Below are 23751 nucleotides of genomic sequence, written 5' to 3'. Positions count from 1 at the left end.
CAGAATAACACAGATTGGAAGAAGTTAAATAGCAAACATGTATAAAAGTTATAGTTAAAATAATCTCTTCGTTAAAGTGATAAACATATTTGAATCAATGAGTGCAAATAAAAGTAAATTCATCAATTAAATTGTAGATTTCATTTCACTCCTTTGTATCCATCCAAAATAGTGATAATTCAATAAAAATGATTCAATTTTATTATGCAATCATTTCATCAATGTTTTGTTATAACACTGTCACGTTAAATTATGGTCCGTAAACCGACTTTACAGACAACCAATTTTCTTCCCGACTTCCTGTGTCATCCTGCCGTCTCCTCCACTGTCTGTAGCGTGTCTCACTCTTACTTTGCAGTGGAAAGTAAAAGCCGACCACTAACTGTTGCCAGATTACTACACGGAAAAAATAAATATCTGCACTTTTACAGAAGATTCCCTTTGGAAAACAGTTGCCAAAAAAATACAGTCCGTAACACAACAAGAAAAAAAAATTGTAATTCGGTACAACACATGGCTATGTTTTTTTTTTTTGCATATATGATACATTATAACCTCCGATTATACGTGACTCGATTAACCGGACATTCGGTTAACCGGGATCTCAATTTTAAATTAAACATTTTTTTGGGAGGAATGAAACTACTTTACTGAAACGTAAGTAGGAAATGAGTATGTTCATATTTCCAGAATTGTTTGTTGATTCAAGGCAAGTCATTCGTTAAATTGCACGTACCTATGCATATGAAATTGTAAATACAGACCTGCCAACTCTCACGATTTTGGTGTGAGGCTCACGATTTTAAGGTCCATCTCACGCCCTCACGCCAAAATAGTGTTTCCTCACGATTTTTCGGGGCCCCAAGATTTTGTTTGTAAAAGTTACAAAACAAGTTTTACGAAAGCTTACAGTAACGAGTTTCCATCAATACTCGAGTCACGTAAAGGAAGCAAATTTGCGTTTTGTAGCGTGTGCCGTGCTGATTTTTCTATCTCGCATAGTGGAAGAGGAGACATTGTGAAACATGTCGCTACAAAAAAAACACAACTAACACGTGAAGTGTATTGCTTCCAATAAAAAAATTAATTTTGCTGTGAACAGTGATAATAATGTTACACGAGCAGAATGTTATTTTAAATCTTTTTTAGTTGCGGCCCTGCATGATCACTATCGACAGCGCTAAATTATGTTCAACTAAATTAAATCTGCAACCTATAATTTGTTGAAATAAATTTTGAAGCAGAGACCATGTAACATATGTACAGGTGTGTCACTTAAATTTAAAGATTCTCATGTGTTGTTTTTTTTTATATCGAACCTGTATTTATGGGTCTGAAAATTTTTATCGAGGACCTCATGATTTTTTAAATTTGAATGTTGGCAGGTCTGTAAATATAATTCATATTTTTCATTGAAACTGTTTCTTTTAGGTCTTTACAAATAATTTCATTCTGATATTTTTAAAAATAATTATTATTATTGTCAGTAATACTCCACATTTTTTTTGTATAAATTACTTACGAAATTTTGCTTATTGTATAACCTAAATATATGTGAATTCGATTATCCGTGCTGACCTAACCCCCCCCCCCCCCCCCCAACTAACCAGGTTAAAGAAGATTCTACTGTATAAGTTTTTCGAGATAATACTGATTATTTCTTACGAAATACTAGAAAGCTATTCAGGGAACGGTTTACAAATAACATTAACTATTGGATGTACTGAGACGACACATTACATTATTAATGCGAACACTATTTTGTAGTGATACAGTTGTTATAATAGTTGCAACCTTCTGGGATTCTAAGTGCCAGCAGACTAAAACCATGCTCACAACACTATAAACCTTTTACCTAAGCTTGGTTAGGCAGCCAGAAAGGTCCTGTGTTCTGAATGCATAGTAAACAAGTAGACAATCCAAATCGTAACAACGTTAAACGTAAAGATTTATTAAAATATAAAAATATCTTAGCAATAGGAATACAATAAATTTTGCCACGGTACACAGTAACAACAGGTATAAAAATATATTTTCCAGCAGCAAAAGCAAGGGCAAAACACAATATAAATTTAGACCGGGCTTTTAAAGAATGAGAATTATGTAAAGCATCAATAGAAGGTTCAAACAGGGATTCTTCGACATAATCTCCTGAGCACGAGACGGAAATGACAGACAACGGCCAACTGAATATCAAAAATAAATAATAATTGTTGCCAATCACGTCAGCTGTGACGTTACGCTAACTTGCGTCTGGACGAGCAGAAGGAGTACAATCGCAAAACAGTTAATTCATTACGCATAATATTGTGTTAACATATAATAAATAATAATATATACATATATTAAACGACCTTAACCAGTTTATACGAAATTTTAACATCATAAAACAAAAACAAAAAAAATTGGTTGTCTGTAAAGTCGGTTTACGGACGATAGTTTAACGTGACAACGTCATAACAAAACATTGATGAAATTATCTCATACGTTTATGAATAAAATTGAATAATTTTTATTGAATTATCACTACTTTATATGGATACAAAGTAGGAGTGAAATTAAACCTACAATTTAATTGATAAATTTACTTTTATTTGCACTCATTCATTCAAATATGTTTATTACTTTAACGAAGAGATGATTTTAACTATAACTTTTATACATGTTTGCTATTTAACTTCTTCCAATCTGTGTTATTCTGTTAAGGATAGGACGATGATAGGAAAAGTAGGAAACGAATGGGAGTGTTTCAAGTTTAATGTTCCTCGAAAAAGTCAAATCGATGGTTGTTCCAATCGAGTGGAAGAGAGATAGATGCGGCGCAAGCGTACAATGTGCGCAACGGGACACTTTTTCGTGCGTGCAGCCGGCGTTCATCGATTTATTAGACGTTGTCACGTCAAAAAATATTCGCGTCCAGAATTGTAGTTTAAAACAAAAATTTGCGTGTATTTATCAGGCTTGGCATTATTTTTAATATTTCTACGAGTCCGAGTTTTGTATTATGAGTGTATTTGCAACACAAGAAAATTGGTAATGCTCGTTGCCGTGGTCAGATGTTACATACACATCTATGGCGAGCATTGCATAGGTGTCCACGCTCGCTCGACCTGTCGACTGCGGGAAGCCTACATTTCACAGACGAGAGAGCCACACCCGAAGTTCCCCGAAGTTCATGCTCGCTTTTTTTTCGTTCTATTTAATTGTATGAACCGGTGTGGCATTAAATTTTGCAGTCGATTAGGATAGGTTAGCTACATTATAAATACTTAAAAATATTGTGGATGGTTGGTTATATTAGGTAAGTAAGTATAGCTGCATTAAAAAATACTGTAAAATCAATTTATGGTTGCTTAGCAAATAACTTTTTAATATGTAGCTATCCAGGGCTAGGAAACCGTTTACATGATTTCACAGTATCTTTAATGCAGCTATCCTAACCGAATCAACCGTCCACAATGTTTTGAAGTATTTATCATGTAGCTAACCTAACCTAATTGACCGTTAGTTATCATGAGTTACAATGAACAAAGAAAAAACCGAAGATTCACGACCGGGAGTTAGGCTCTCTCGTCTGTGAAAAGAAGGCTTCCCGCCGACTGCACACCCCTGTCGACGCAAGGCTCTCTCCAGGGACTCGAACCTCGTTGGCCAGCGAGGAAGGAAACAAGGGGGCTGGAGGGAGGTAGGTTGGACTCCCCGCGAAATCCCTCTCAGCGTCGCGCAAGCCCATGCATCTCCACCCCCCTTTCCCTTTACCCTGCTCGACCTCTCAGGGGGGTTTACACAAGCAAATGGCTGGGACAGCGCGGAGAAAGTTCATTTGCGTCCGAGGTGTGAACGACACCTCCCGGCTACGGGGGGGTCGTTGTCATACGGAAAAAAAAAATGGGGCGTGGCTGTGTCATGGACACGGCCGTGTGTTGTACGTGAATACGTGTACGTAACAGGTAATATTCTCTATACAAATATAAAATACGTTATTTTTTTATTTTAACACCAAATATATATTCACCGTAACTAGTTCACACTAATTTTTTATACGTGCAATCAGTAGATTTTGACGAGAGCTGACGATTGAAACTCAAACGAACGTCGTAGCTTCTCCGAGTCAAAAGTTAAACTAAACGGAAATCTCGAAAAGCAACAACATGACCTCAAAATGGCGGCGCTTTCCCCCCTCCACCGCGCGCGATGCGTCACAGTCCTCACTTGGCGTTAACGAATTCTGTTTTTCCTTTAGCTACCCAGTGGTGTAATTAAATTTTGGATGGAGATGATAGATATGTAGCTGCAACACCAAACTGTATCCCCAGATTTTGTTATCAATTGTTTTTTGAATTGCCGCCCACTATGGAAGCAATTTTAAAGACGTATTCACGTTAAAAAGTGAGCTAGTATTTCAGTACTCGCCATGGATGTGTTACATCTAAACCTTTTTTATGTTGAAAATACACTCATAATACGAAAATCGGACACGATATTTAACGTAGAGTTAATATCAGGGATGATAAATGTATGCAAATTGTATTTTCAACTAGGTACATTTGTTGACGCGAATTACACGTAGTTTCCGCTCCCGCCGCTAGAAATCGCTGCCGGAGCAGCTACGTCGACTATCAAATCATTCGGTTTGCAGACCGAAGTTTGAAACTTTATATGAAAAGGCTCCGACAAAAACGAAATGAAGTCTTGAAAAAATTAGGTTAGGAAAATGTAAAAAAAAAAAGAATCCCGTAGTCATAGAGCTACATTCATCACCGAGGCGACATGTTTTCGTTGCATGCGGTTTTTAGCAAGACGTGACACCCTACTCAACGAACTGAAAGACATTATCTTTGGAAGATTTGTGCAATGGGAGTGCATGACTTGATGTAAGCTTTTGGACATACACCATTGCTAAGCACATGTATGTCTGTAGAAGAAAACTACAAAAAACACAAAAGACAAAAACACAAATTAAGAAAAAAAATTGCTGTTGTCAACAGGATATAAACACCACATAATATTCCATAACAGGAATATGGTCAACAAACAAAGGAAAACAAAGAAAAATGGACTAACAGAACCAAAAAAAACACAAATGATGACAGCACAAAAATATTGAACCCAAACAAAATTCAGCACAACAGTTGAAACGAGACAAAAACACGACCAAACGGAAAGACAAAACAAACACAATAGTTTTCTAAAACAGAAACAAGTGACGTTTCGGTAACTGCTATCTGCTCCCGTCCTCAGGCAGAGACGCACATGGTACGAAAACACAGGTGCGACACAGGTGTTTATATCCTGTTGACAACAGCAATTTTTTGCTTAATTTGTGTTTTTGTCTTTTGTGTTTTTTGTAGTTTTCTTCTACTGACATACATGTGCTTAGCAAGGGTGTATGTCCAAGAACTGAAAGACGTTTCCCCTTTGAAAATGTCACGATCGTTCACAAGCTTGCGATGGTTCGTGACACAGTCTTCCTGGCGCACACCTGCGCTGTCCGATGTTGACGTAAACCTGCAACACGTTATTTTTGAGTGATTCTTGGAATGGGGAAGACCGAATGCCAACCAGTTTTTTTCTTTTCCCCCCCGACGACGGGGAGTAGATGTCAGTTCCTGAAACTCAGAGCGGCTCGCACAGCTTTACACTTCACGCTACACCCGAGTTTAACTAGGTCACTTGAAATTACAGCACACAGACAAGCCTCTAGTGCACGCCAACACGACACTACATCACTCCAGTTAGCCGATCTAAAATGGTGGGGAGCTTCACTCCCCCCGCCCGAATTAGGTACACGTGACTTTTGGTAGGATTACACAACCTACCAGCGCACACACAGGCCCGTGTGCCAAACCTATCCAGCAAGACACGCCGTCGATTCAAATGATTCTTCACCAGTGTGGGGTGCACCTGGATTACTATGCGCTTAGCGAGTTATAGAAACTTCTGTTTCTGGCCTCGCCCACGCTTACTGCCCCGGATGGCAGTTTGATGAATCGGCAACGGCCCGAAACTCAGCGACTGTTCTGTCGTAGAATAAAGCCCCACTGTAATCATCCGATCTGACGTCGCTGTGTTTTCCCGTGTATATCTGTTTAGTTTCATCGCTGGGTTTCCGTCTGTCAATCGCGGTTTTGTCCGAGGTTGTTGTGTGATCTACTGTTCTTGTTGTTACTGTATCGTGATTTCCGTGTTCGTATGTGCTTAAGCAACTTACTCTGATTAATTAATGTTCGCAGGCTTTCACGGCCATTGTCTGAAGTAGCTTGGCTTCTGGTTTGTAGCCGTGTCCTCGGCGAATAATTCACCGGACGTTTCGGTCGACGTTGCAGTCGCCATGATCAGGGAGCAGTTACCCACTGTTCCCAGATATGATGGCGACTGGAATGTCGACCGAAACGTCGGTGAATTATTCGCCGAGGACACGGCTACAAACCAGAAGCCAAGCTACTTTTTTTTCGGTTTAAATTACTTCCTCGGAATTACATTGTGCTGTCTATGCAGTCAGCATTCGACACCAGCAGTTTATTTTTTTTTTTTACTCGTTCGCGCGTTCATGCATTCGCTCTTCACTTTACATTCTTGAAGTTCCGCAATAAAAAAAAAAAAAAAACCTGTGTAGATCAGCAATTGGCGCATGTCCGTGGAATTAATTTTTTTTAAAAGTAAACCTGTTACGTTAGTTAGAGAGTGTTAGCGGGCACACTTTGAGACGGGAAGCAGGTGCGCGGAGAAAGCGCTAAGTGGATTGGGTGAAGAAAAGGGAGCGAATAAAACTGTGTGGGGTGGTTGGGGGGGGGGGAGGAATGGAGGGAGGTGGCGAGGGGGGATGTACGTATCTGGCAGGCGCGAAGCAAGCGCGAGACGTGTTAATTATGCCCAATTAAAGTTCCCTCGAAGCGGCCTCGCGGGGTATTCCGCGGGAGAACAAGTCTCCTCCCCCCCCCCCCCCACCCTAGCTCTCTTCAGGCCCTAGAAGACCCGGGGATTGTTACGACACGTAGGGAAACGGTCTTCTCCAGCCCTTACCAGAAACCCCTTCCAGTTGGATGCTTCCTCGCAATCTTCTCCAGCGTGGCAAAAGTGTTGCCAACACGCCGGAAACACGCGCACACATACACACACGTTATGCCTCGCTACTGCAAACACTGTTGGGGGTGAAAAGGGAGGGGGGGGCAGAAAATGCCGGCCCTTCGAGACAACTTCATTCCAGATCCCTCCCACACTACTACTTCTCCTCCCTACGCAAGGCGACGCAACAGCGATATTGCACTTCCCCCCTCCCCTCCTTGTACGAGAAATGAGAGGGGAATATGGGGCACTTTCGTGCTATGGGCAGATAACCATGCTTTATGTATATCCGTGAGTTCGCGGCATGGTGGGAAATTTTCCCCAAGTCCAACTGCCCCCATCAAGGTGCTTGATATCAGTTGTCTTAAATATTCTACCACTAATGTCTATATGTTAGGACAGGTCCATTATGAAAATGAAAGAAGAGAGCATCCCACGCTTTTTTTTCCTTCATTAAAATGAATATTTTTTTTTGTTTATTATCTGATTCTTATTTTTAGCTTAATAAAAAAATCACGTTATACAGAGTTGTAGCTCTTCTGTAGCTGTTAAACCAATTACATTATTTAAAAAATATAATTATCTTTTTAGTTCATACAACAGTTAATGATGTTTTCTAGTTTTTTTAATATGATTTTATTTTTACATACGTTCTGAACTACAAACAGCATAATAAAATTTAGTGACATTTTCATTCATCCTTTTCATATTAGTTCAAAAAACATGATGGTTTTATATGTTATGGGAAGCTGTGAATTTTCCTAGACAAAAGGCCCTGCAATAACGTCCTAAAGACAGTTTGTATAGGCCTCATATATGTAGTTTGTGGTAAACTATTTCCTTTTAAGCTTACCAGTATTAACTGCGCACATTGATAAACATAATAAAACAAAATCAAGTTCAATTATTGAATAAAAAATATGTTTGAATTAAACTTCAACTAAATATAAAATTATGTGTATTTTCGTAATAAATACTCAGTATTATCTCTAAAAACATATTTCATATATGCGATATAACGTTAGCCATGTGTTGCACAAAGTTACACTATCTTTCTTGTAGTGTTACAAATTATTCTTGGCAACTGGTTTACTAAGGAATCTTTGGAATTGTAAAAGTACAGAAAAAAATTTTGACGTGACAACGTCTAATAAATCGATGAACGCCGGCTTCACGCACGAAAAAGTGTCCCGTTACGCTAATTGTACGCTTGCCCCGTATCTATCTCTCTTTCACTCGACTGTTTATAAAGTGAAGTGAAAAGTTAATGTGGTTTTCATTGCTTATTACAACAACAATTTCGGCAATAAAGGTTAATTATTCTTGCATTTTAAAAATCTGATTACTAATATAATTTCAAGTATTTATTCTTTTGTTATTAAAATAAAATGATTAAATTTTATTCATAAAAGTATGAAATCATTTCATCAATGTTTTGTTATGACGTTGTCACGTTAAACTATCGTCCGTAAACCGACTTTACAGACAACCATTTTTTTTTTGGTGTAAGCGCAGGGCTCCGAACCAGCGCGCAGTCTTCCTGTCCAGCGTAGGGCGATTAACCTAACTAAAACTAAGTGTATTTGAAGGCGTGGTCTGGATTAGGGAGGAACCTAGGTGCGTCTCAGGCCGAAGCCTATACGCCTAGTCATGCTGGGATCAGCCATGCAGGGAGAGGGTCGCATGCATCATGTGCTAGGAGGGGATTGGCCAGCCATGGCAGCAATTGGCGTCATGACTAACTTCCCTATCTAAATAACTAGATTAAAACTACGTTTAAGTTGGGAACAGTTAAACATGCATGGACCATAACTTTTTATGGCGAAGAAATGAAGAAATTTGTGGTGTAACTAAAGTCATTTGAGTGCTCTCAAGAAACTGTACCGGATGTTTCATGCCTGAAAAAAAATATTCTAAAAACTACGTTTTCAGCCATTTTTTTTACTCTTGTGAAATTTCAGTTAAAAAAAAAAATAGATACAGTACAACTCATTCTTAAGTGCATTTCGTAAACAGACGTCACTCGGCTGTCTCGAGCAGTTTTAGAATCGCGTGGTTTTTTCTTCTGAAGCTCCGCGCACCTTGTGTGTGCCCGGGTAAGCGAGGCACTTAATTCGTTCATTCATTCGTTCGTTCGTCGCTCGCCGAAATGTCACCGACAGACGTTCTAATGGGAAAAATAAATAAAATGTAATGAACCGAAGAGCTTTTAGCAGGAGCGCGCACGGACGTGTCTGTGTAGCGGTCGCAGCAGTCGAAACCTCCACGGGAGATAAAAGAACGGGTGACAATGAGAGAGGAGACAAACATGTCATCTTCCTGCCACATCAGTCCTACATTTCTTAAATTTCGGAGCAAACACTCTTATCGATTCGGAGTCACGTGAATTTGTTTTGACGTGACAACGTCTAATAAATCGATGAACGCCGTCTGTACGCACGAAAAAGTGTCCCGTTACGCACATTGTCCCGTTACGCTCATTGTACGCTTGCGCCGCATCTATCTCTCTTCCACTCGACTGTTTATAAAGTGAAGTGAAAAGTTAATGTGGTTTACATTGTTTATCACAACAACAATTTCGGCAATAAAGGTTAATATTATTCTCGAATTTGAAAAATCTGATTACTAGTATAATTTCAAGTATTTATTCTTTTATTATTAAAATAAAAATGATTCAATTTTACTCATAAAAGTATGCAATCATTTCACCAATGTTTTGTTATGACGTTGTCACGTTAAACTATCGTCCGTAAACCGAATTTACAGACAACCAATTTTTTTTAAGGGAGGGGGGGGGGACGAACGCCTCACGAGGCTTGCTTCTTCCTGACGACCTGTTTGTCGTCGAGAAATTGGAATTGTGTCGTCGTCGTCGTCGCCTCACGACGCGGCTGCTTTTGTCGCCAGGTAATTGCCGCATTCTCCCGTTACTGCCGGCGTCTCGCGCGCCATCTCTCCCCCCCCCCCCCTCCTTCTTTTCCGTTCCCCCCTTTTCCACCGAAACCTCCCGCGAGCTCTCTTTCTGGAAATGATGACGAGAAGAAAATCTTATCATCTGCCGACCCTGGCACACCCCACACCCTTTTCCGATACAGCTCCGCCTATCGGCGAGAAGCGACGGATAAAAAAAAAATAAAAGAAACTTTAGATTCCCCCCCCCCCCCCTTCATCCGTCGGGGTCTAAGTTCTTCGCATCGTAGCGAGTGCGATTCCTTTCCCTGCGAATTTTTTTTTATAAATATATATATATATTTTTTTAACGCGTGCGAGAAGATGTTTGCAGAAGTTTCTCCCCCCGAACATCTCATGCATGAAAATAATTTAATATCGCCTCCTCTCTTTCACCTCTCACGTCCCGAACTCTCTGGTTCCGAGATTCGAGAGGCACAGACACCTCCCCCCTCCCCCTTCTCCTTTTTCCGGCAACCCTTTTCCAGTTCCCCGTACAATAAGTTACACGCCATTTTCTTATTACGAGATGGCCGAATAATAAAATATCTTAAAATGCGAAATTTAAAAAAAAAAAAAAAAAAAAAAAATTCGTTTGCAGCTGACAGTTCCTTTTTTTTTTTTTTTTTTTTTTTCGGATTCAGTAAATTTTCAAATCAGTTTCTCAACCAGTCCTACGGTCCACAACGAATGTACGTACTTCAATTCAAACAATCCTTGAAAAGTTATGAGGAGTTCTACGTGACCTTAAAAATCGGTGACAAGATGGCTTCAATGTCGTTCTTCAGCATGCATTTCCATTGCAAGAGAATTTAGGGGGGGGGGGGGGGGGGAAATTGAGCTGTTTCGGAATCCGTCGTTAATGCTTAATTTATAAGTTAAATGCGCCTTGAAAAAAAACCAATTCGCATTTGTAGATAAATAAAGAAATTAGACACCAACCTTAAAAAAAAGAAATATTTTCACCCTAATGGCATTAATCCTTTTTTTTTAATATTAACTGGTAATTTGTAAAAAGTCCTTTAAGTGGCGCAATTATTCTTCTTCCGAGTTCATTAGAATGTAAAAAAAAAAGAGTGTGCTAGTCTTTCAGTACTTGCCAATGATGTTTGTGTACAAACATCTAACGTAGGTATCAAGCAAATTTCACGTGTTCTCATGTTGTTGATGTTGCAGTTAAACTTATGGTACGAACCTCGGACACGAGATTTCACGTAGAATGCTTGGAAATAATGCCGAGCGTGATAAACTTACTGTTAACAAAGCGTGCTGGAATCAGGGTCGTGGTGTGAACCGGGTGCCTGGGGGGGCGGCGCACCGCCACTGACGTCACGTGCGCATACCTTCTAGGATTAGGGCGGCCCGGCGTCGCCCACACCCTGCCCCCCCCCCCGGGCTCCCTCCTTCCTCAGCGCTGTCACATATACCTTAGCGGCCTGGGAATACCGCGGGCTTACCGAGGCCACCCGCGTGGAGTGGCGTGAATAGGGCGCCACTGTTCTGGATGTTTCGAGCGTTGGGACGACGCGACACGTCACAACCACTCTAGTACGTTCCAGAAATACCTATACGGCCAACAGGTATAAAAACGGCGGCGCCGGCCTCCGCGGGAGCTCTCAACAGGCGAGTTGAGTGAAGTGCGAGTTCTACGAGTGGTGCGAGACTGTGTGTGTGTGGGGGGGGGGGGGGGGGGGACAGGCGCGTGGTAAGGGGCGAACAACTGTCGATCCTAGCTCCAGTGCGGAGTGTGAACTGTGGAACTTGACAAGATACTTAGTGATTTGTGAACCGACATTAAGTGTGGTGATTTAATTAGTAATGTAAATATTAGCAGCAAATAAAACTGTAAAAAACTAATATGGCTATCCTAACGGACCCCCCCCCCCTCCACCAATTCGTAGAAAATAGTGAAAAATAAAATATATTCTCGTTTCAAATACCAAATTTTCTGGATGCAAATCGTGCACATAATTTCTTTGCCCGCCAATAGAATTCGCTGCCTGAATCGTTAACGTTCCTTGCCACCATCAAATGCAGATAGCAATTAGCAGCACGAGACAATCGGAAAATTTAAACTATTAGGCTGTTGTACTATTTTAATCTATCAGCCCCAGGCTTTGGGTCATATTTAAAATCACTAAAAAAACTTAGTGCTGTAATGTTTCTTCACACGTTATAAGTTATACTTCTATTGCATTACTAAAATATTTACCTGGAACATTTTAAAACACTAAGTATATGTGTTTATATTTGTTTTTTTCTCAAACGACTGAAATAGGTCTGTTAATACTTCCTACATACAAACTTTAACCTTATTGAGCTGATTAAACATTATGTTTACATAATATTATAATGTTATTTAAAAATTTAAAAATTTCCAGGGACGATGTTTTAACCACGTCCGAAATTTGCCACAGTGCTCTACCGCTGTGTTACCGAACATATGTGGATTTTGCAAGGAGAATATGTATTATAATCATTGTAACGCCAGTTTTATTATGTATTTTAGAACCTGACATTACTTTTTACTATAACTATTTTTAGTCCACCAAAAATATATTCCAAGGTAGTTCCGCTATCATAAAATTCTAATTGGCACATCGATATGTTTGGTATGTCCCCTGACGGTTACTGAAGTTCCTCTATACGTGTTTATGTTTGCTACACGTGATTATTATCGGGAAAAAATTTTGTGACCATGGGTTGTGACAATTAAACACCCTAGGTTTGAAAATAGTAAAATAGGTTAAATTAGGACGGCTGGACTGGAATTCGAATTTTTGTCCCCCTCGCCCCCTCCTTTTCCCAGCAACCGTTCTCGATATTGTTTACCATCGCTTAAACCTCGTTCGGATGTGAGAGAAAAATAAAATAAAATATTGCGCGGAGTCCTTCCATGCGGAAGAAGTGAAACTTCTCTGTTTACTTCACTGCATAGCAAGAATACCACGCGCATGTGCTTGGAATCTACCGGCTCACACTCTTTCTCTCTCCTATTTTCTACCTTTGTGTGTCTTTCTTTCTCTCTCCCTCTTGCGTTGGAATATTGGACGCTACTCGTTGCTAACGCTCGCGCTGGCCTGTAACAGGTATATACTACGCGCATGCGTTCGAGTGCCACGCATTCACACTCTCGCTCTGTCTCTTTCTATTCCCCCCTCCCCAGGATCGTTGAACGTAAAACGCAACAGTGCTTTCATACCCCCGCCATGGTAGCGTTAAACGTTTAACGCAACCTTGTTGGAAGTCGCATTAGAAGTTTCACTTAAAAAAAAAAAAAATAAAGTGACGACCCGAGGAGACTGTGTGTGGAGGCGAGTGTTTACGGAAGCCACCGCCTGGGAAAAGCCAGTCCCGTATTGTTTACGAACAACGCGAGAGCGCGCGAATGATTGCTGACGTAGCAGGAAGTCCTCCTCCGCCTCCCCCTACCCCCCTCATCCGCACACACACATACGCCCACCGGGGGCCACGCTGGCTTCGGCCGGTGAAATATGTTATTACTCCTAATTTCACGGGCGTTGGGCGCGCCTGCCGATACATCAAGACAAAGAGAACGAGTAAAAGAGGGCCAGGGAGGATGGGGGGGTAGGGGTTAAAAGAGCTGCTCAATTGTTTGGAAATGGGCGCCATAAAGATGGCTCGCGCCCAGGGGCTTAAGTCCCGCTGGAACCCTGGCGGGTATTGGAGGGGGAGGGGGTAGAAATAGAGGCGCCGGTCTCTCGGCGCGACTAGGCGGCCAGCGAGTTGCATACATCACTCTAGAGAGAGAGAGAGAGAGAGAGAGAGAGAGAGAGAGAGACGTCTCTCTTAACTCCACACAGAACTGCCGCCAGACACCCCTTCCGTCTTTTTCCAACGAAATTTTCGACGTCCAGAGTGCAACTGGTATATATAAAAAAAAACCTTCCCATTAATGCGGGCCTGCCTCATGCTCGGAATGCATTGCAAATTAAAAGGCACCTGATGTTGCCTTATTTGATACCACCCGGCTTGTTCACATTGAACAAAAATATAATTTTGTTTGTTCCATATTAACATTACCAATTAAACCATTCTAATATAACAATAATTCAAGGTTTAATATAAATTATAACTTCACAGGAGAAACTATTTGTAACAGTTGGTCACTATTAACAACAGGCAGTTACATTAAAATAATGTACTCTGCCAAAAAAAAAAGAGCCAAAAATTGTCATATTAAATAATATTAAATAATTTTTTTTAACAAAAACCGTTTGAAACTAAGATGGCGTCTTTCAGTTACTTTTTTTTAGAAGTATCAATTGCATTCTATCACATTTAACCATTATAAATTACATTACCATTATAAATGTTCATAGCCTGTAATTGAAGCATACGCTAAATTGATCTTAGTATATTTACGTACTTGAATGAAATTGCATACAGTTTAGAATGTATGTTATTTATTTTTGCATTTTAAACGTACAAAACAACGCACTGACAAAACACGGTTGCAAATGTAAGGGAAGATTAAATTTTTTGATCAAAGTTACTAGTCAGGAGTGTTTTATGTGACAAAGAAGTAACACATTTTAGTATCAAAGTTATTGAAATAATCATCCGTTTGCTTGGAAAAATATTTAATACTGCCGGTGCCCGTATTTTTTTATATTTATATTTATGCAAAAATTATGGTACAGGGAAAGAAAATCGAAGATAATTTTTATTTTAATTAGAGTACGAACATTTTATACGTTTTATGTAATGAGTTTCCTGAAATTCGTTGAACACGAAATCTGGTACATTTAAAATGAACCACAATTTTTTGACGTGACGTCTAATAAATCGATGAACGCCGGCTGCACGCACGAAAAAGTGTCCCGTTACGCTCATTGTACGCTTACGCCGCATCTATCTCTCTTCCACTCGACTGTTTATAAAGTAAAGTGAAGTGAAAAGTTAATGTGTTTTTCATAGCTTATTACAACAACAATTTCGGCAATAAATGTTAATTGTTCTTGCATTTTAAAAATCTCATTACTAGTATAATTTCAAGTCTTTATTCTTTTATTATTAAAATAAAAATGATTCAATTTTATTCATAAAATTATGCAATCATTTCATCAATGTTTTGTTATGACGTTGTCACGTTAAACTATCGTCCGTAAACCGACTTTACAGACAACCAATTTTTTTCCTCCTTCATCAGGCTTCAACTGTAAGCGACGCTCGCTGCATTAAGGCGGAGTCTCAACAGCGAGAAACGACGGACGCAAAAAAATTATTTTTTCCAACCAACCACGTTTGACACATTCTGCGACGTCAGTTAAACGTAAATGGCGGACGCGACTGGCTTTCCCAATTAGAAAAAATATATTTTCCACTCCCATCGCGTCGCTGGCGAGACGTTAATGTGATGAACGTCAGAATTTTGTTTTCTCGAAAGATGTTAGACTGGTGCTTGATAATATTATAATTATTCGTGTATTGGTAAGGCGTTGTTTACGAACTTTATTTGAGAAATCTCTTAAATGTGTTCACGCAAGGTGTTTTCTCCCACAATTTAATGTTGAATATTAATTAAACACACCGATTAAAAAAAAAAAATAAACCTTGCAAGAGACAAGGTGGGTGGCTGTCATATGTTTGTTGCGTGTGTAACGAAAAGAAACTGTTTAGGTATTAAAATTCCAATTTTTGGTCCTTCACGTGGGTGAGATCGTCATGTTCACAATAACGCAAGAGCGTACGCCGAGTTTCATTTTGGGGGAAGAGGGGGGACGAAATGGACCACTTTACCCGATTTTTGTTTTCTAATTCTTTCCTTTTAAAAGTAGGATAATATATCTTTATAATTTTTTTATGTGGAAACGTCTCTTCGCACATTGGAGTGATAGTCAGCCAAACTTTCTTGTGTGAGAAAATACCATCAGATCAAAGCGAGCACAGCTGCACAGAAAGAAGAAGCTAAAGTTAACAAGGGAACACATGTGTAAACCTTTTGTGCTTGCATACCATATGCAATTTTAAAATTAAAAAAAAAGATAAACACTGTAATCGTTCTTCAAACAAAACAAAACTAAGTCTGTTGCTGTGCCCCTTTTGGGTTTCATCAACGGTAAGAAACTGCGCACATTAATAAAAATACGATACAACAGAATAAAGTCCAACCATAGAACATTCCATCATCTTTTTTTTCTCCCCATGGTTAAAAAAAGATAATGCTTAAATGCTTAAAATGTAAAAAAAAATTGGTTGTCTCTAAAGTTGGTTTATGGACGATAGTTTAACGTGACAACGTCATAACAAAACATTGATGAAATAATTGCATACTTTTATGAATAAAATTGAACCATTTTTACTGAATTATCACTATTTTGTATGGATACAAAGAAGGAGTGAAATGAAATCTACAATTTAATTGATAAATTTACTTTTAATTTGCACTCATTAATTCAAATATGTTTATTACTTTAACGAACAGATTATTTTAACTATAACTTTTGTACATGTTTGCTATTTAACTTCTTCCAATCTGTGTTATTCTGTTTAGGATAGGACGATGATAGGAAAAGTAGGAAACGAATGGGAGTGTTTCAAGTTTAGATGTGCCTTCGGAAAAAGTCAAATCAATGGTTGTTACAATCCGAGTGGAAGAGAGATGGATGAGGCGCAAGCGTACAATGAGCGTGACGGGACACGGCGTAACGGGACACATTTTCGTGCGTGCAGCCGGCGTTCATCGATTTATTAGACGTTGTCACGTCAAAAAAACTTAATAATATGTTTTACACCGTTGCAGTGTCTTTCTTGTAGTATTGCGAACTGTTTGTTGGCAACTCTTGTGAAAGCACGGGCCTCCGTGGTACGTCTCTAAGAACCGCTGTCGCGTGGAGATACGCCCGCGGGTGCCGTCGTCCTGGTCGCAGTTCCCCGCGAAGATCCAGAAACTTTCTTGCTCGAGACCCTCTTCTACACCCTCTGGCTCGCAATCAGGAGGTGATTCCGCTTATCTTTGTCAGGGATAGCGGGGCGTGGGAATTATCCCTGCGGAGCGGCTCGAAGGGCCGTTATCATCTCACCGTCGCGGCTCTGCCTCCGACGCCATCTTGCGTTATTCCGTTCTCACGCCATCATTTTTAATATGCGCCAGTTTTTTACACGGATATGTTACCCTCTATATCCGCAGCTCGCAGCCGAAATCCGAGATTAAGCTCAAAAATTCGACGGATTTTTTTTTGTTTCATTGCTGATTATGTCTTTAAAAGTTACGTTTTCCACCAAAAACACAATATTTATTTTAATTGGAGAATTTAAGGCGTACTGCCAGCTTGTCTTCCACTTAACAAGATTAATGTTTTTTTTACGTAGGCTACATGTAAATTGATATAAAAACTAAGTCAACATAATAAATAAAATAACCAACCTACAAATACAATACAAACTAAACAAAAAATTACTAGCAAGTAAAAGATATTAAAAACACAATCATTATTACGGACAAAATCCATAAAATATTTCAAATTTTCCTAATGCCATAATTTTAACTACATTAAAACATGTCTTGTGATGTAAAATTTTGTAAAACCGAAGATATAAACTAACCTTAAAAATACTAATATATTTTCCAATAATGTTGTACACACATTAAACCACACATATGTCTTATACCACAGCCAAACATGAGCATAGGAGTTTAGTAAGTATCTGAAAATTTTTTTAAACATATTTAGCGAGGGTTATAAGAGCCTAAGTACAAAGTTTAGGGACAAATCTTAAGTGGATTTACAATGTTAGGCATCTGTGGCTATTGGATAAAGTTGCCCACATATAATACATTAGTCATAAGTTCCATCTTGCCGATCATATAGGTTCGTGGAAATCCAGTTTTCATTGAATGGGTATTTTTTTTACTCTCATGTAAAGCTGTCCAATTAAGACTTAGGGACGTTTGGTTCTGAGGTACGGCAGATATAAGTATTTCGTTTTGTGTGATGTAGAAAATTTTAACGTCATTTCAAGACGAATATGAATGACTTGCATCAATAAATGTTATTTGTTTTTTGTGTTTCCGAAATGTCCAATTTGGCATTGTCCAATTTTACCTGGTCTACAAGGCCCTTTAAGTTGGAAAATGCCTTTTCTACCTTCTTCCTGCCATCCTTCTTTGATGCTATGTCCTGAATCACCACTCGAGCCACTGCTGGATCCTGACCATATATGACAGCATCCATCCGTTTTTTCTTTTCTGCTGTAGGCGTCGCGATTATGACCCACTTAGTCTTCTTGTCCATCAGTTTTCCATCATGCTGACAAAGATTATTTGTGTCCAGAGTCTTGTCATTGGTCATATCTGTCAACAGATCGCCACGTTCTGTCCAATAACCTTCAAAATGGTAATGTTCATACAAATTATTCGTATCACTTCTGGCCTGGTCAAGTGCAGTTACAAAGGACTGCGTGGGTCTATAAAACCACGATCTGTTTGGGCCTTTTAGCCACCATGGGAAGTACAGCTGCGAGGCTAACCTCCCAGTTCAAGCTTCCACGCAAACTGGCAGACTCATTACCCGTGGTCGTTGCCAACAATTGGACTACGATGGGGTTGGGCAACATCCCACAACCCAGAACACAATTTCAGTCACTCGGGAACTCAGCACGCGAGACCGTTCGCCGTGAAAACAAACAAACACGAACGAAAACAGTCCTCTCTAAGATGCAGTACACTGGTGCGAGGAGGTTTTTTTTTAGCTCGGGGGTGGTCGAGATACACCCCGGTGGGAGATACCCCGAGATTATTTTTTTTTTTTCAGTGGCAAATGAAACATCCGTCCCCCCCCCCCCTCGAGGTATGTGATATTTCCGGCTTCCGATCCGGGCAGGGGGGGGGGGATAAGAAGGCCGAGGCCAAGTCTCTCCCCCCTCCCCCTTTTCATCGCTCGCCTCCCTCATGCTGTCGAGCTATGCCGCGCCAATATGTCTCCATGGGTACCAGCGGGCACTCTGTCCAGGCGACATTCTCCGCTGGCGGGACCTCGGGGAACGAGAGAGAGAGAGAGAGAGAGAGAGAGAGAGAGAGAAAGCGAAACTAAGATAAATAAAAAAAAATGTGGTTGTCTGTAAAGTCGGTTAACGGGCGATAATTTTACGTGATGTGGTCATAAGAAAACATTGATGAAAAATTGCTTACTTTTTAATATTATTTACAGTTTTTGTACAAATTTAATTTAAATAATTTGTTTAAATATAATCACGAACAATTAGTTTAAAAGCCCGCCTTAACCTGTTTGATATTATAGAAGATTTTCTCGCTCGGTGGTTGGCCGTTTCTTGCACGCTCGGCTCAGGCGGAACGTGACAATTTTTCGTGCGTGCAGCTGGCGTTCATCGATTTATAAGACGTTACCACGTTAAAAATAAGTGATGGGCGTTGACAATAAAGGCGAGACGAATCACTTCATCTCCCCCCCCCCCCCCTCCCCCGTGAGGATTATTATGAACATTCTTGTTACCTACTTCGAACTCTCGATCTTCTCCAGACGCGCGAATCACACAAATTTTAAAAATATACACGCGTGGAACCTCCGCTATTTCGCGGCTTCACGTGGTAGCATACTATGCTTAAAACACCATGCACATCAGTTCCGCACCGATGATTGGACAACAAATGGTATCGACACGCCCTTTGACGATCCTGGGTCACCCAACAACGTGTAACGCGCCAGAGGAATGTGACCTCGTCTTCGACCAATGAACGTTCTTCTATAAAAAAAAACTGGTTTGATTATGTATAGGCGAGTCGAGTCTAGCCTGGAGTGTAATGAATTCGCGAAATAATCGTAGCTGTATATATGTGATACAATTTAAGATGTGATGATGGTTGATTGGTTGCACCCGGGGGTTAATTTGGGTCGGGAGGGTATGTAAAAATTGTGTATTTACGTACCCAGTGTTTCCATATACGTTAGTATATTTTTTCACCAATATGATCGCGTTTTTTTTAAAAAACGCGGATGAGAAAAAATACTATCCAGGAGTTAAAATTAAAATGGCTAAAAACTGCCAATCTTGCCCCAAAATTTGGGTATGTAAACTATTCTATGAAAGCGTGTGTAAAATTCTCACTAATTACATTAATTTTACGTACAACATTCAGTAAACTATGAATTCATGAAATAGTAATTCCATAATTTTCATATTTGTAGCTTAAGCCTGTTAGTCTAAGATTCGAACTCTGTGTAGTGGTGGAATATCGAGCCCACCAACTGCTTACTTTCAGTCTAACCTCATGACTTATCTATCAAAGTGCACAAGCGCAAAAAAACACGTAATGAATGACAGGTTGATTTAAGGTGGAATCTCACATGCCATTTTGTTTTTGTGTTCATTATCTCGTCATTACTCTTAGTCAATATATATTTCTGTAAATTATACAATGTAGCTTCCTGCGTTTGATGTTCTGTCACAATTATTTTCAACTAATATTTGTTAATTGTGATATAATTGCTGAAAAAAAAAAGTCGCGCAAGTGAGTGATAACAATTACAAATACTTGCGTGATTTTACACCCATTATGTAACACTAAAATATGTTGAAAATAGAGACAAAACAACAGATGCAAGAGAGGTTTACTTTTAAACGTACAGAAATAGCCCTTAATTATTATTAATAACGAGAAAATAAAAAAAAATCAACATGCCGTGTGAGACCCCACCTTAAAGCAGAAACACGTTAGTACGTATACTATTACATCATTTTATGTTTAAATATTTAAAGGAACATGTTAGTTGTCAAAATATTTTATTGCAAAAAAATTAAAATATATTCATTTTCTTACAGAGTTATCTGGGATTTACAACATGTCTTTAATAACTTTATATAAAACCAATCGTTTTATATATCCAATAAGAATTTATTTTATAACTTACACTGCTATTCATGTAGGTTTACGATAAAAAAATTTTTTTGGCAAATTGATTACAAAGAATTTCTTGCTGAACTTCAATACTGCTGTCAACAAAATAAAACAGTGAACACATACTCACATTTTCTTCCTGCATTACGCATCTCTCTCTCTCATTAATTTCTTGTTTCTAGCACCTGTCGCTGAATGTAAACACCGCCACGACACGACATGGCTCGGCGTGTTGTCTAACTCCTCCTGTGGTTTTCAACGCACACCTTTCTGTGCCGGTAATTGGGAAGGGGGAAGGAAAGGTGTTGAGGGGAGAAAATAAGGTAAGGGAAGGAACGGTTTACAACCCCTGGGTTCCTGCATTAATCTGTTCCTTTTGTGTACGCACCACCACACCCTTGTGAATTTTTAAACACGCTGTTTTCACGAAAACGGCTCGCGTTAAATGGAAACCCTCCCCCCCTATTTTTTAAAGGAAACTCTTGCTTTCAATATAGTTTTCACGACGTGTTTCAAAATGAACGTCGCGGTGGGCCATTAAGGCTCGTGTCCAAGCGTCGACCTCGCGAAATTGTGAAAACTTATTTTGAATCACGAGTTCGTTTTTTTTTTTTTTTTTTTTTTCGGGCAAACAAACTCCTCCGCATGTTATGCCTGAAGTCTTTACTGAGCGAATAGGGTCGTTTAATAACTCGTTAATGTTAAAACACACTGAAGCCTGGGACGCTTGCTCGAGTTGGACTCTGGGAATAGAGACATGTTGTTTTTTTTTTTGTTGTTGTTTAGGGATTTAAAATTTGTAAGGGCGTGTTATTTTGGCAAAAATTAAATAATAATGAACGCTTATCAAACTGTGGACCTAATCAAACCTTCCTTGTAATTAGTGGTCGTTTGCAAGAACAGCCATTGCCATATTTGACCTAGCCATTCAGGACGCGTTTGATTCTGATCAGGATTGCTGTTTTTCGTGTGCGAACAGTATACGTGTTCTTGAACCAGTTACTAAACACAGACGATGCCACAGTGTTATTTCGCACCAGCTAGCATCGAAATTTTTTCGCGATGAAATATGCATGCCCCTAAAATTCTGTTGTATTTAAAGCGTCTCATTACTGACAGGTGCGCTTAGGCAAAAAATTAATCATTCAGACATTCACAGCTGAATATTGTGATGTAGTAAGTGAAAAAAAAACACTTGCATATTCGTGCACCACCAGACTATCTAATCTTGCATCGATAATTATTTTGTTCATTTCATAAAACTATCCAAATGTCAAATTATGAATTTTCACCAATTTACCTATAAACAAAAAAAGTATTTCATTACGCGCTGGAGAAGTGTAACGTCTAACCTCGGTAACGAGCAAATTCGTGTGTTCTCGTGTTGCAAAATAAACTTATAATACGAAACTCGGACACAAAATTTAACGTTGAATTATTTAAAATAATGCCGAGAATGATAAATATATACGCAAATTGGGTTTTCAAGGCTTCGATAAAAGCGAAAAAAAGACTCGAAGAAATGCCAAACCCCGGCTTTGGGCCTGATTTTCTACGAGGTATTAAATTTAAAAAAAAACTGTCCATCTTGTTAAAATTCATTAAGCAGTTAATACTATAAAGGTACCCTTTGGCTTCGTGAACTTTTGATTCGCGCCATCCGCCACAGATGGCAGCACCGTGGCTGTTACACATTTCCGTTCCGCGTGACTTTCGTTCCATTCACGGAAATTATTCCTACTGAATGCCGTGTACTGGGAGCTAATATGTGGCACTTCATCTTAAATAGAGAATTACGCTCAGAAGGTTAATACGACGGGAACATTAGGGGCTGCGAACAACGTGATGCTCGTAAAATGTTAAATATGCTGGAATCGAACCCCCGACCCTATCCGCAGAGACAGCTCGTGAGCTGCCCGGAGAAAGGCGTGACATGGGCGGCTCTCGAACCACGCGGAGGCCCTGTTCTCGACCCCGGGTCACGTCTGCCCCCCTCCCCCCCTCCCCCACCCGGGGCAAAGGACCGCCGAAGCGGCCAATCGAGAGAGAAATTGAAATTACGTTCATTACCCCCTTCCTCCTTCCTTCACACCACCTCTCCCAACCCTGAAAGGTCGGCGCCAGATACAGTTTCGCCTTGCAATACACGTACCGATAAAAATTGAGAGAGAAAACAGCTAACGTGTACGATAAAGACGTGGTTGCGTCAACCTCTCTGGGGGGAACAACCGACTAACTGCTCCCGCCCCCTGGGGGGATGCGGCCGACCGGCGATGCTCGTGCGTGACGTCAGAGGAACTGCATTCCAGATAGCCTGGGCACTAGTGGATGATTTGTTCCCTACCACTCGAGAAGCCGTCAGGCCATGGAACAGCTTGTCGCGATATGTTGTGTAAAATAGGCTTTACTTACGTTGGATTTTGTGCAGTTTCTTGACCAAAATGTTCACAATGTGTAGTTCGAATGCACCTTGAGTAAAAACCTCATCAATTAACTCTAAAAAAACTTTTTTTTATAATTAATAGTAGGGGCATGCAAATTTCGCGAAAAGATTTCGAGACTAGTAGAAAGTTAAAACACTGTAGCATCGTCTGTGTTTCGTGATTGGGTGAGTGTTTCTCCCAGGTACATATCGAGTGTTACAACACCAATCACAGTGATTCGGTGCGGAAGCAAAAGCGTCCTGAGTGGCTCGGTCAAACAAGGCAACGACTTCTCTCGCAGACGGCCGCCAATCACAAGGAAGAAACCACAGGTGCGGGTATACCTTTTTGCAGTCTAATAAGTTTTCAGATCTTTTCGCGAAAATTGTCTGCCCCTAATTATTAGTAATCTGCAATCATAATAATCACCAGCCT

This window comes from Bacillus rossius, chromosome 15 (genome assembly GCF_032445375.1).
Source record: "Bacillus rossius redtenbacheri isolate Brsri chromosome 15, Brsri_v3, whole genome shotgun sequence".
In the NCBI taxonomy this organism is placed as follows: Eukaryota; Metazoa; Arthropoda; class Insecta; order Phasmatodea; family Bacillidae; genus Bacillus; species Bacillus rossius.
This window is presented reverse-complemented; position numbering follows the sequence as displayed.